Source organism: Mustelus asterias, unplaced genomic scaffold (genome assembly GCF_964213995.1).
Source record: "Mustelus asterias unplaced genomic scaffold, sMusAst1.hap1.1 HAP1_SCAFFOLD_2868, whole genome shotgun sequence".
Lineage (NCBI taxonomy): Eukaryota > Metazoa > Chordata > Chondrichthyes > Carcharhiniformes > Triakidae > Mustelus > Mustelus asterias.
Window position 1 is genome coordinate 1,316 of NW_027592813.1, and position 14,455 is coordinate 15,770.

The 14,455-nt window shown below is 53.2% G+C and overlaps 1 pseudogene across 1 annotated transcript in view; it reads right to left on the reverse strand.

The window, feature by feature from the left end:
- Positions 1-549: 549 nt before the first annotated feature.
- The window catches only part of LOC144490095 (filamin-A-like), a 30,574-nt pseudogene continuing 16,668 nt past the window's right edge, over positions 550-14,455 (reverse strand). Inside the window, exons 8-19 of the transcript XR_013497156.1 lie at positions 13,585-13,785; positions 11,060-11,197; positions 10,682-10,808; positions 10,428-10,564; positions 9,584-9,776; positions 7,531-7,644; positions 7,240-7,383; positions 6,978-7,101; positions 3,386-3,546; positions 2,579-2,669; positions 1,673-1,842; positions 550-667 (exon numbers count right to left, since the gene is read on the reverse strand). The product of XR_013497156.1 is annotated as a filamin-A-like (transcript). The remainder of the gene's footprint in view (positions 668-1,672; positions 1,843-2,578; positions 2,670-3,385; positions 3,547-6,977; positions 7,102-7,239; positions 7,384-7,530; positions 7,645-9,583; positions 9,777-10,427; positions 10,565-10,681; positions 10,809-11,059; positions 11,198-13,584; positions 13,786-14,455) is intronic.

Sequence of the window (14,455 nt, forward strand, 5' to 3'; positions counted from 1 at the left end):
AGGGGTCAGGCTGGTACATTCGGCCTGTTACTCACTAGGCCACAGCTAGTGTAGCGGGTCCAGCGTGGCTCACCGCATTCCCAAAAAAGGATGGGATCACGGCCAAAAGGAGGAAATTTACCAGGATGTTGCCATCCACAAGAGAATTTTATTGATGGGGAAAGACTGGCGAGGCTGGGGCTGTGTTCTTTGGAACCAAGGTGAGGTGTAAATCAGTGTGTAAACAATTCAGCCATGGGATGCGGGCGTTGCTGGCTATGCCAGTATTAATTGCCCACCTGATTGTGTTCGAAGATTGAGTCTATCGTGTGTATTCCCTTGCCTTGTTAGTCCTCCCAGTTTGGATCGTGCCCAAGGACTGGGGAGTGGGAGTAGGCTTCATGGCTACGTGTAGGCCAGATGGGGTCAGGCAGTCTCTTTCCCAGCTCTAGAACCTTCCCGATTCAGAAACATCAAATATAGCTTTCTGCAGGACCCATCCTTGCTGCCGGCCACCATTACTGTGTCCCCACCCCCCCCGCCAAAACAGTCAGAAACCATCGGACTTACTGTCACCAAGGCCATTAACCTTGATCTTGCTCAAGTCCAAAGTGGGAGCCACTCCAACGTTGAAGGGGCTCTTGGGAATGTTGTCACCTCCGTACGTCACCCCCAGTCCCAGGTTACCCTGAGTTCAGAGGGGAAAAAAAGAAAGTCACAACGCATCAAAATAAGGCGAGAAACAGGACTAATTCATTCAGCACTGGAACAGGAGGAGGCCCTGTTCAGCCCCCCTGGAGCAGGAGGAGGCCCATTCAGCCCCCCTGGAGCCGGTTACACTGGAACAGGAGGAGGCCCATTCAGCCTACACACAAAGAACAAAGAACAATACAGCACAGGAATAGGCCCTTCGGCCCTCCAAGCCTGCACCATAGAAATTCATAGAAACCCTACAGTACAGAAAGAGGCCATTCGGCCCATCAAGTCTGCACCAACCACAGTCCCACCCAGGCCCTACCCCCATATCCACCCACTAATCCCTCTAACCTACGCATTTCAGGACACGAAGGGCAATTTTTAGCATGGCCAATCAACCTAACCCACACATCTTTGGACTGTGGGAGGAAACCGGAGCACCCGGAGGAAACCCCACGCAGACACGAGGAGAATGTGCAAACTCCACACAGACAGTGACCCAAGCCGGGAATCGAACCCAGGTCCCTGGAGCTGTGAAGCAGCAGTGCTAACCACTGTGCTACTGTGCCGCCACCAATCATATGTTCCTAACTAGACCATCCGTTTGTATCCCTCTGTTCCCAGTCTGTTCATGACATCAAGGCTTCCAAGTGGCAATTGAGATTGGATTGATTAATTTTAAATCTGAGAGATTGTTGAGCTGAAGTGATTTGCAGTGAAGGTGGACGTGTGGAGTTACAGCCCTGGTCACAGCGCAGGGCCTACTCGCATTCCTATGGAAACAGGCTCCAGAGACTGGATGGGGCCTACCCCTCGTTCCTATGGAAACAGGCTCCAGGGACTGGATGGGGCCTACCCCTCGTTCCTATGGAAACAGGCTCCAGGGACTGGATGGGGCCTACTCACGTTCCTATGGAAACGGGCTCGAGGGGCTGAATGACCTCACAACCCCTACAGCATTTAAAAAAGGAAGTGCTGTGTCAGCCAAGACTCTTACCTGCTGCACAGGGGTGTATTTGACAGTGTAACTGTCATCGTGGTTGTCTACAATCTCAAAGTCACGCACAGCCTCGGCCTTGGTCGGTCCAGTGAACTGGACGTTGGGTTTGGCCTTTCCGGCCCCTTTGGTGTGAAGGGTGAAGTGTGTGGGTTTGCCCATCTCGACTCCTGGAGAGAGAAAGAAGAGAGGTGGGGAAAAAGAGAGAGACCGGCAGGTTATTTTTAGCAACAAGATAGAGTGTGAACAGGTCCCCAAAAGAGAGACAAGGCCCCATCACCAAACACAAAGTAACCTCACATTCTCTGTACACATTACTAATGGTAACAGCCCAGCAGGAGGCCACTCGGCCCCTCTTGTGCTGGCAGGCCCCATATTCCCTCCTCCTAGTGACCCCCCACAGATTCCCTCCCCGGATAATCATCCAACTTTCCAGTGTCCGCCATCTCAAAGACCACCCCCTCACACCAGGCTCCTCTGGGCAAACGGTTTCCCTGGATAGGATAGCTCATGCAAAGGGGTGACAAACTCTGAACAGAGTCTTCCTCCGCCACTCGCGGCCACACACCACTCGAGTGGAGAGGAGGGTTCAGGCCAGAACGGAACCATTAGGCCACTGCTGGAGTAGTGGGTCCAGTTCTGCTCACCATGTTACCGAAAACGAGAGGATCACAGCAAAAAAAAAAGGATGGTAAATTTACCAGGATGTTGCCATCCACAGGATTTTATTGATGGGCAAAGATTGGCAAGTCAGGGGCTGTTTACTGGCCACTTACCACCCTCAATATTTGATGGGCCAGATTTTAGGCTGACAGGCCCCTACTAAAGGCTTGACCCGAATCCAACATGGCCATCGGCCCACAATGCACAGCAAACAGCCCCACTCCAAATGGGAGCTTCTCTTACCGGTCCGGCTCAATCCGGGGCCATCAGCTTTCACTCGACTTGCATCGTGAGAAGGATCCACTTTCACTCTTAATGGACTCATCGGAATAGCCTGAGGGGGAAGAGGAATGTTTCAATCGATAGGCGAGAGAGAAAGTTCAACCCAACCACAGACGGGAGATCTGGAATCAGACCAGCTGCCTCAGGAGGTGGCCATTCAGCCGGTCCTGAGCCTGTTACACAGGAACAGGAGGCGGCCATTCAGCCCCTCTCCACCCTGTTACACAGGAACAGGAGGAGGCCATTCAGCCCATCTTGAGGCTGATCCTCCAGTCAGAAGATGGCTGATATCACCGTGCTCACTGACCCACACTGGCTCCAGGTCCACAACACTTCTATTATAAAATCCCTCCATGGCCTCTTCCCCGCCCCCCCTCCCCAATCTCTAACCTCCTACAACCCACCGAGATCTCTGCGCTCCTCCAATTCCAGCCTCTCGAGCATTCCCCAATTCCCATCGCTCCACCATTGGCAGCCGTGCCTTCAGCTGCCTGGAGTAGGGGGTCCCGAGCCTCTCTCTTGCTCTAAAGATGCTCCTTAAAAACCAACCTCTTGGTCACTTGTCGCTACTATCTCCTGATTTGGCTTTTGGGGGGGGTGGGGGGGTCAGATTCCTGCTCCTGCGAAGCATTTTGGGGCATGTTTCCCCACAGAGGGTCAACTTCACGACAGAACTTCAGGCAGGAGGAGTGATGGAAGGTAGTGGGACAAGAGGGGACGTCACACACGTAACTCACCCTTTCCCCCCCCTCTCCCCCCTGTACTCACCTGGTCTGCGAAGAGGACCATGATGGTGTAGTGTCCGGCCCCAGGGGCTGTGTACTTCACTGTAAAGGTGTCGTTATCGTTACGAATGATGTCAAAATCAATATCCGCCTCTGCGGGCCCCACCACTCCCGGGGCACATTTAATCCCAATGCTCACATCACCTGGAGAAACAGCGGGTAACAGAGGTTCGTGAGGCAGAGAGCATGCGAATTCTGTAAGATATAGGAGCAGAATTAGGCCATTTGGCCCATCGAGTCTGCTCTGCCATTCAATCATGGCTGATAAGTTCCTCAACTCTAGTCTCCCACCTTTCTCCCCTGTAACCTTTGATCGCCTTACCAATCAAGAACCTATCTTAAATTACAGTCGATGACCCGGCCTCCACAGCTTTCTGCAACAACGAGTTCCACAGATTCCGTTTCCGCCCGTTACAAATGGAAACGGGCGGCACGGTAGCACAGTGGGTTAGCACTGCTGCTTCACAGCTCCAGGGTCCCGGGTTCGATTCCCGGCTCGGGTCACTGTCTGTGTGGAGTTTGCACATTCTCCTCGTGTCTGCGTGGGTTTCCTCCGGGTGCCTCCGGTTTCCTCCCACAGTCCAAAGATGCGCGGGTTAGGTTGATTGGCCAGGTTAAAATTGCCCCCGAGATTCGTAGGTTAGAGGGTTTAGCGGGTAAATATGTGGGGGGTAGGGCCTGGGTGGGATTGTGCTCGGTGCAGACTCGATGGGCCGAATGGCCTCCTTCTGCACTGTAGGGTTTCTATGATTCATTCACCACCCTCTGGCTGAAGAAATTCCTCCTCATCTCGGTTCTAAAGGGTCGTCCCTTTACTCTGAGGCTGTGCCCTCGGATCCCAGTCTCTCCCACTAATGGGAACATCTTCCCCACGTCCACTCTATCCAGGCCTTTCAGTATTCAGCAAGTTTCAATGAGATTCCCCTCATCCTTCTAAACTCCATCGAGTACAGACCCAGACTCCTCAAACGTCAAGCTTTTCATTCCCGTGAACCTCCTCGGGACCCTTTCCAGGACCAGCACATCCTTCCTTAGAAACAAGACCCAAAGTTGCTCCCAATATTCCAAATGTGGTCTGACAGAGCCTTATAAAGCCTCAGCAGTACAACCCCTGCTTTTGTGTATTCTAGTCCTGTGATAACCACATCAAGAGTCATAGAGTCAGAGGTTTACAGCACGGAAACAGGCCCTTCGGCCCAATTTATCCATGCTGCCCTTTAAGCCAATAAGCTAATCCAATTGCCCACATCCCTCTATACCCATGTAACTATCCAAATGCTTTTTAAAAGACAAAATTGTACCCGCTTCTACTACTACCTCTGGCAGCTTGTTCCAGACACTCACTGAAAAAATTGCCCCTCTGGACCCTTTTGTATCTCTCCCCTTAAACCTATGCCCTCTAGTTTTAGACTCCCCTACTTTTGGGAAAAACCATAGAAAGAAACCATAGAATCCCTACAGTGCAGAAAGAGGCCATTCGGCCCATCGAGTCTGCACCGACCACAATCCCACCCGGGCCCTATCCCTGTACCCCTACATATTTACCTGCTAATCCCTCTAACCCTCATATTTACCCACTAATCCACACATCCCAGGACACTAAGGGGCAATTTAGCTTGGCCAACCAACCTAACCCGCACATCTTTGGACTGTGGGAGGAAACCGGAGCACCCGGAGGAAACCCACGCAGACACGGGGAGAATGTGCAAACTCCACACAGACAGTGACCCAAGCCGGGAATCGAACCCAGGTCCCTGGTGCTGTGAAGCAGCAGTGCTAACCACTGTGCTACCGTACCACCGATAGTCAAAAGATATAGACTATAGCTGAACTATGCCCATTATTTTATAGACCTCTACAAGATCACCCTTAAGCCTCCTACACTCCAGGGAAAAAGTCCCAGTCTATCCAGCCTCTCCTTGTAACTCAATCCATCAAGTCCCAGTAACATCCTAGTAAAATCTTTTCTGCACTCCTAGTTTTAAAATATCCTTATTATTCAGAGTGCTCAACCCAAATCCAACAGTGAACAGGTAATTTCAAAACCACAGAACTGTTCAGCGTGGGAGGCCATTTTCTCCTCTTGTCCATGCTAGATCCTGACCACTGAAAAACTTCGTGTCTCTGTCACTTCTTTCTCCAATCGCCTCCAATCTGTGTCCCCCCCTCTGGTTCCCCATCCTCCCGCCAATGGGAACAGTTTCTCCCTCTCTACTCTGTCCCAGACCCCAATCCCCCCCCTCATGATTTTGAGCCCCTCGATCAAATCTCCTCTCAACCTTCTCTTCTCCCAAGGAGAACATTCCCAACTTCTCCCAATCTATCCACGGGGCTGAAGACTCCTCATCCCTGGAACCATTCTCCTCAATCTTTTCTGCTCTCTCTAACCTTTACATCCTCCCTAAAGTCCAATGCTCATAACTGGACAATACTCCAGTTGAGGCTGAACTGGTGCTTTATACAAGTTTTTACACAAAATTCCTTGCTCTTGTACTCTGCGTCCCGAGGAATAAAGCCCAGGATAGTGTCCGTTTATTAACCACTCCCTACCTGCCCTCTTAAGAAAATAGGAGCAGGAATAGGCCATTCGACCCTACTCTGCCAACCTTGATAACTTGTGCACATTCACACCCAGGTCCGCCTCAGTGTCCCATTGGCACCACAGGGGTTGGAGAGCTGTCCCCTCCACCAATTAAAGTTTCCAGGAAAATTCCCCACCCCCCTCCCCTTCAGAGGGTGGCCCTTAGTAGTTATTTTGGGGTAGTATGATGGCACAGTGGGTAGCATTGCTGTCTCAGTGCCAGGGACCTAGGTTCAATTCCTGGCTTGGATCACTGGAGTTTACACGTTCTCCCCGTGTCTGCATGGGTTTCCTCCGGGTGCTCTGGTTTCCTCCCGCAGGCCATGTGTGGGTTAGGTGGATTGGCCGTGCTAAATTACCCCTTAGTGTCAGGGGGACTAGGATAGTAAATACGTGGGGTTACAGGGATAGGAGCTGGGTGGGATTGTCAGTGCAGGCTCGATGGGCCACACAGAAGGAGGCCTTGTGGCCCATCAAGCCTGCACTGACATTCCCATCCACGTCCTATCCTCGTAACCCCACATTTACCATCCTAGTCCCCCTGCCAAAGGGGCAATGTAGCATGGCCAATCCACCTAACCCACACATTTGGACTGTGGGAGGAAACCCATGCAGACACGGGGAGAATGTGCAAACTCCACACAGTCACCCGAGGCTGGAATTGAACCTGGGTCCCTGGCACCATGAGGCAATAGTGCTAACTACGGTGCCATAGTAAATTGGCTCAGTTCCAAGGGGATTAGCGGGGTAAATGTGTGGGGTTAAGAGGATAGGGCCTAGGTGGGATTGTGGTCAGTGCAAACTCGATGGGCCAAATGGCCTCCTTCTGCACTGTGTGGGTTCTATGATTCACACAAGAGTTACTATTGCCCCGCCAACTGATTTCCCATATCCCTCCACTCCAGCTGCCGCCACCTCTCCCCCCTTTAGATTTGTACCCAATATGGTGTCTCCACATCCTTCCAACCAGAAGACGTATTGACCCTGGCGTTACCTTGTCCAGCCTCTGCGCAGTCCACGGTGAAGTAGGTAGGCTCGAAGGCCTTCAGCCCGGTCTTGGCCACGCCTGGACCATAAACTTTGACCTTCTGGGGGTGACTGCCAGCTCCCACATTGACCTAGGAGGAGGGAAGAGGGGAGAAGGAAGAGAGAAAGAGCGTCAATGAGAGAGAAAGAGCAAGGACACAATCAAAGGAGAATTGAACCCCGATGTCAGTCAATGGAAGGTGGCACCAGAGTTGGTGACAACGACTCACCCTGAAGGGACTCTCTGGTATGTTGACCCCGCCCCACGATACCATCACCGTGTGCTTGAGGGGTTTCTTGGGGGTGTACGAGCAGGAGTAGGTGCCATCTTTGTTGTCCTTCACACGCACATCAATGGGTAGGCCTTCCGAATCCTTAAAAAAAACAAAATTCGAGGGGACACAGTTTCACCATTGGATATGGAAAAGTGGAGCTGGGGAAAAAACAAGACAAGTTCAAGCAAAGCAGCCCCGTTTTACCCCAAAGCAGCCCCGTTTTACCCCAAAGCAGCCCCGTTTTACCTGACCGTAGACCTTCAGCTGGGCCTTGCCGGCATTCTTGGCGTCCACCGTGAACTCAGCTGGTTTATTGATGACCATTCCGGTACTCTGCAATCCTGGCCCGTAGGCCTTCACCTGAAGGGAGACACGAGAGAGAGTAAAGACCCCCACATCCAGTTGGAGACGTCCCTTCTTTCTCTCTTTCCCCCCCCCCCCCCCCTCCGCACCCCTTTTATGTATGGAGTTACCAACACAAATTAGGAGCCAGGAGAGGGGCCCCTTGAGCCCACTCTGCCATCTGATCGGAGGGTCATCTCAACCCCACATTCACCCCCACCTTGTTAATCTCTCTCTGCGGGCAGCACAGTGGTTAGCGCTGCTGCCTCAGTGCTAGGGACTTGGGTTAGATTCTCGGCTCGGGTCACTGTCTGTGTGGAGTCTGCACGTTCTCCCCGTGTGGGTTTCCTCCCACACTGCAAAGATGTGGTCAGGTGGATTGGCTGTGCTAAATTGCCTGCTAGTTTCCCAAGATGGGCAGGTTAGAGGGATTTGCAAGGCAAATACAATGGGGTTACAGGAAGAGGGGCGGAGTGGGATTGTTGTTGGCGAAGGCGCGATGGGCCGAATGGCCTCCTTCTGCACCGTAGGATTCTATAATTCGGCCTTAAGATTCTCTCTGCTTCCCCCGCCTTCTGAGGAAGAGAGTTCCAGAGACTCAGCCCCCTCTGAGAGAAAACATTTCTCCTCATCTCCGTCTGCAATGGGCGACCACCTTATTTTTAAACAGTGACACCTCACCTGCCCCAGATTTGTTTTTAAAAATTGTGGGACATGGGCGTCGCTGGCTGACCAGCATTTATTGCCCATCCCTAGTTGCCCGGGGGCAGTTGAGAGTCAACCACATTGCTGGAGTCACATGTAGGCCAGACCGGGTAAGGATGGCCGATTTCCTTCCCTAAAAGGACATTAGTGAACCAGATGGGTTTTCCCGACAATCAATGGTTTCATGGTCATCGGTAGATTAAAGTCCAGATACTTTTTATTGAATTTAAATTCCATCTGTCGTGGCGGGATTCGAACTGGGTCCCCAGAATTTTAGTCGAGTTTCTGGATTAATAGTCGAGCGGTAATACCACGAGACCATTGCCTCCCATTCTAGATTCTCCCGCAAGAGGAAACATCCTCTCCACATCCACCCGGTCAAGAAACCCCCTCAAGATTGGATGGAGTCGCCTCTTACTCTAAATTGCAGCGGATACAAGCCTAACCTGTCCGACGTTTCCTCAGACAACCCGCCCATTCCAGGTACAAGTCTAGCCAGCCTTCTCTGAACTGCTAGCAGCAACACGAATTCATGGGCAGTGCCCTACCCTCTGCAAGGAAATTGCTGGTTCCCTTTGAAATTGGGGATTTTTGTACCTGTCTGAACAAGTTCACGGCGCAAAGCAGTGACGGCACTCTCGTCCAGCGGTACGCCGGTGCTACCAGAGGGACCAACGTTGGCATTATCCCTCCCGCTTCAAAAACATACCGTGCAAAAACCCTTCTGCACGATGTGGGGGAACCCCGGAGGGTTTCCTTTCCCCACCTGCCTGCACTCACCTCCAGGACTATGGAGCTCCTCCCCGTCTCGGGGGGGGGGCAGGAGATGACCACCCACTGCTCCTCTGGCACCGTTCCCACATTAATCCTGGTACACCGTTCCCTTGGAAATAGCCGGGGATCGGGGGAAGAGTGGGGGGGGGGAAGAGTGGGGGGGGGGGGGGGGGGTGGAGGAAAGGAAGATCGCACAAGCCCCTCTCCACCCTCGTGTTTCAGATTCCCTATAGGGGGATCCTCTCACGGCCCCATCTTATCAAGCTCCCTTACAATTGTCCATGTCTCCATGCCGGACCCCACCCCGAAACCCACAGGCCCCAGTCGGACTCGATCCTTATTGTAGGACGTCCCCTCCCTCCTGTATATTCTCACTGCAGAGACCCCACTATGCCACGCTGCCCCCCCTCAAAAGCGTGAGTATATCCTTCCTCAGACACGGATGCCGAATCCTCGGCACAGTATGGCGGTCTCTTACCTTCTCCGGTTGAAATTGGGCAGGGCTGCTTTGATGTCAGCCATGAAGGGGCTGTACTTGATGTCCTCGTTGTTGCAAAGCACGTGGACGGCATACTCTCCGGCCTCTGTGGGCCAGTAACGGACATCACAGGAGCCGTCGCCCTTGTCATCACACTCGATCTTGGCCTGGGACGGACCCTCCACCGAGAAGCCTACCGGTCAGGAAGGAGAAGGCCCAACAGGCCTCGGGTCAGTCACACAGCTACACCCAAAATTTAGGAGGCCCAATCAGCCCACTCTTCCCCGCCCCCCCCCCCCCCCCAACCAAAAATCCACCTCAAACCGGTTACACAGAACAGGAGGCCATTCAGCCCCTCTATCCTGTACCCTCATCCTGGCTTTATAACCCTTAAATCCCCTTTTGGAGGGTTGTAGGGGCCGGAGGAGGATAGGGATGGAGAGGGTTGTAGGGGCCGGAGGAGGATAGGGATGGAGAGGGTTGTAGGGGCCGGAGGAGGATAGGGATGGAGAGGGTTGTAGGGCTGGAGGAGGATAGGGATGGAGAGGGTTGTAGGGGCCGGAGGAGGATAGGGATGAGAGGGGCTGGAGGAGGTTACAGAGATAGGGAGGGTTGGAGGACGTTACACAGATGGAGAGAAGGGAGGATTGAGACAGTGGATGGATTGAAGAAGTGGATAACCTCACTAGGCCCAATCTCCATGTACAGCCTTGACTCAAAATCTCTCTCCCCAACATCACCACCACCGCCCCCCCCCCGCGTCCCAGGAGCACACAAGCCTCCAAACTGCTAACAGTGGCCATGCTGTGCTCTGACACCTCTGGAAGGAGAGGCCCCCACTCACCTAACGTCCCCACATCAGTGCCAATCGCCTCGACAACGAAGTCCGCTGACTGCCCGGCAACGCCTCCCTCCAGGCCAGGCCCCCAGGCCCGGACCTTCTGAGGGCCCGCCTCCGAGCCCACCTTCACCTCGAACGGACTGCGGGAGAAAGCAAGGAGGGCTTAGAAAACTGCAGTTTCCCTAGCAAGGGAAGAAAATTCTAGAAAGAAAAAAAAAAGAAAACAAAAACTAGGTGACAGAGGCGCGCAGACAGACCTGCGGGGAATGTGTTGGCCACCCCATGTGATGGAGACGGTGTAGGTCCCTGACGAATTGGGATAGTACTCGCAGGAATAGACTCCATCGCCCAGATCCTTCTGCTTGACCAGTTCCTCGTGACCCTCTGGCAGGGGGAGAAAATGAGTCAATGAATACAAGGTTAGTGTTTTCCGTAACTGCACCAAGCCCACCCCCTCAATAAACGATCAGCGCACAGCAAGATTCCACAAGTCACCAACATGGTCAATGGTTTGAATTGTAGGCCTGTTGTCCATTTGGTTTTTTGCAAACAATGAGGAAACCCACGTTGGGTCAAGGGATGAATATTGAGATGGAGGCGCTTGCTCCCCCCACCTCCCTCCACCAAATACTCACTGGGTCCCTTCACCACCACCTTCAGGTCCCCGCTGCCCGCTCCTTTGGTGTACACCTTGAAGTCCGCCGTCTCCTTCGCACGAACGCCCTTGGGCTGGAGGCCGCGTCCGACTGCGCGACACGCGCTGGGGTTGCACGCTGCCAGAGAGAGAAAAAGAAACTCTTACTCCAGTCCCTCACACTCCTTCCCCTATCTTCCCCCCTCCAACACCTACGTCTATCTCCTGGAGTGTCGGGGTGGGGTGAAAACGGGAACTCTGCCGGGGGATATTGTTAAGAAAGGATAAGCCTGTCAAATCTTTTCCTCTGGGACTCATCAGATGGCAAGAACAGTGAATTTCAAAGAATTTACATGGCGGGAGGGGATGGCAGGATGTATGAGGAGAGATTGACTAGGTTAGGATCGTTTTCACTGGAGATGAATGAGGAGGCGGCGGGGTGGGGGATCTCAGACTTATAAAATTCTGACAGGACTAGGCCAGGGAGAATATTCCTGATGGTCGGGGGGGGGGGGGGGGGGGGGGGGTGGGGTGATCCAGAAATCACAGTCCGAGGATTCGGGGTAGACCATTTAGGATGGAGATGAGGAGACATTTCTTCACTCAGTGGTGAGCCTGTGGAATTCATTACCTCAGGAAGTAGTTGGTGCCAAAACATTGAATGTAGTCAAGAGGTGGCTAGATATAGCACTTGGGGCTAACGGGATCCAAGGTTATGGGGAGGAAGCAGGATTAGGCTATTGAGTTGGACGATCAGCCATGATTGTAATGGATGGCGGAGCAGGCTCGAAGGGCCGAATGGCCTCCTCCTGCTCCTGTCTATGTTTCTATGACTGGGTGCCAATTGGCTGCCTCTGGTTGTACGTGCGGGGCATTGCAATAGTGGCCACACCCAATTCAAGTTCCAGCAAGCTCGCAAGGCAGCTGGCCGATGCCCACCAGATGTTCATTAGCACGGAACCATCCTCTGCAAGTAAGGAACATGACCAGGCATGTGGCTAAAGAAAAAAAGGAAGTGACTAACTCGCTGGTACATCCTCTACACCAACACACCGCAACCACACCGGACATGCCAATCCTTTCCTCTTTCCAAACAAATTATTGTTCCCTCACAGAAGGGACATGGAAAGCTGCAACCCTTCCGACACTGGGAATCTCGGAATGTCCCGCTGTCTGTGCCCAAACCCTTCCAAAGGAAATGGGGGTCAAGAGATTGTCTAGTGGCATTTCCAACACTTCGGAGTGAAGCTAACCGTACGTTGGTTCGGTCACCAAGGAATCAGAATCCTACAAAGCAGAAAAGAGGCCATTCAGCCCATTGAGTCTGCTCCAACCACAATCCCATCCAGGCCCTATCCCCGTAACCCCATATATTTACCCGGCTAATCCCTCTTGACACCAAGGGGCAATTTAGCACGGCCAATCCATCTAACCCACACATCTTTAGATTGTGGGAGGAAACCGGAGCACCCGGAGGAAACCCACACAGACAGGGAGAATGTGCAAACTCCACACAGACAGTCACCCAAGGCCAGAATCGAACCCAGGTGCCTGGCACAGTGAGGCAGCAGTGCTAACCGGTGCTGTCCTGTCCTGGTTGAAACCCATGCCCACCCTAATTCATCATTTAGCCCTTCCCCTCAGGTGTCAGCATGGTGATGCATGTACCCGGACGCCCAGATCCCTCTGCACCAGAGTTCCACAGTCTCCCTCTACTTGAGTGTGTCACACGTGGGCCGTCAGTCATGTCAAGACGTGATCCGTTGGTTATTGGATCGAATGGCCATATCCCCCTCCCCTCACACACACCACCCACCCCACCCCCGACAACCACCCGCATGCAGTCGATTACCTCCAGTCCCCCAGAAGGGGCAGAGAGAGAGAGAGAGAGAGGGGTCTTGTTCATTTTCCAACCATTACTGGATAGTCAACGGAGAGAGATGGAGTGAGAAAGCGAGAGAGAAAAGCAGGCAGCCATCTTCCTGACACGCCAATGTCAGCAGGCAGAGGTCAGAGGTTGATCAGATTGGACACAATTCGAGGTAAGCGGACAGTTGAGGAAGGGAAGGAAGGAAGAGAGATAAAAGGAAAAAAAAACATCAAGTGTATCGAAAGCAGAAGAAACATCAGAGACAAACACAATGCTTGACAGAGTCAGAGAACACGACAGAAACCTAAAGGTCACCAGCTGGATGACCAACTTCTAACACAACCCTTGGGGAGAGAGGAGTTCAGTCTAGAACGTTCCGAGCCCCACACCTCAGAAAGAGGGTGGGGGAGTTTGGAACTCCGCCCAGAAACAGGCCAGAGGCAATTGCATGGGGCCTCCTCCTGTTCCTGTGTAACAGGCTCGAGAAGGGCTGAATGGGCCTCCTCTTGCTCCTGTGCGAGAGGAGAGAGGGGCTGAATAGGCCTCCTCCTGTTCCTGTGCAACAGGCTCGAGAGGAGGGGCTGAATGGGCCTCCTCTTGCTCGGAGGACTCCCAGCCCCTGGGCCTGGTGGTTTTGTGGTGGATTCCAGGCCTACCTTCAGCAATGGTGACGGTGAAGGGGCTCTTGGGGATCTGTGCCCCGGCGAAGGTGATGTAGATAGTGTGGACACCCTCGACGGTGGGGCGGTAGGTGCAGCGGTAAGAGCTGTTGCCACGGTCTTCGATCTGAATCTCCACGGTGTCCTTTTTCCCATTGGGGTCAGAGATGCTCACGGCCACATCTCCGACACCAGCACCTGTGGAGGGAGAGAGAGGGAGGAGAATCCCGTTACAAAACAGGTCAACATTCATTTATTAAATCACAGAAACTTCGAGGATCCAATTCTAACAGGCCGGCAAATCAACACTAACACAGCTAATTATTCTGACACCTTCACATCCTCCCCATCTCCAACCTCCTCCAGCCCCTACAACCCTCCCCATCTCTGTAACCTCCTCCAGCCCCTACAACCCTCCCCATCTCTGTAACCTCCTCCAGCCCCTACAACCCTCCCCATCTCCAACCTCCTCCAGCCCCTACAACCCTCCCCATCTCCAACCTCCTCCAGCCCCTACAACCCTCCCCATCTCCAATCTCCTCCAGCCCCTACAACCCTCCCCATCTCTGTAACATCCCCCAGCCCCTACAACTCTCCCCATCTCCAACCTCCTCCAGCCCCTACAACCCTCCCCATCTCCAACCTCCTCCAGCCCCTACAACCTTCCCCATCTCCAACCTCCTCCAGCCCCTACAACCCTCCCCATCTCTGTAACATCCCCCAGCCCTCCGAGATCTCTGCGCTCCTCCAATTCCAGCCTCTCGAGCACCCCAATTCCCATTGCTCCATCATAGAAAGAATCCCTAACAGTGCAGGAGACCATTCGGCCCATCAAGACTACACTGGCAAAAATCCCACCCAGGCCCTA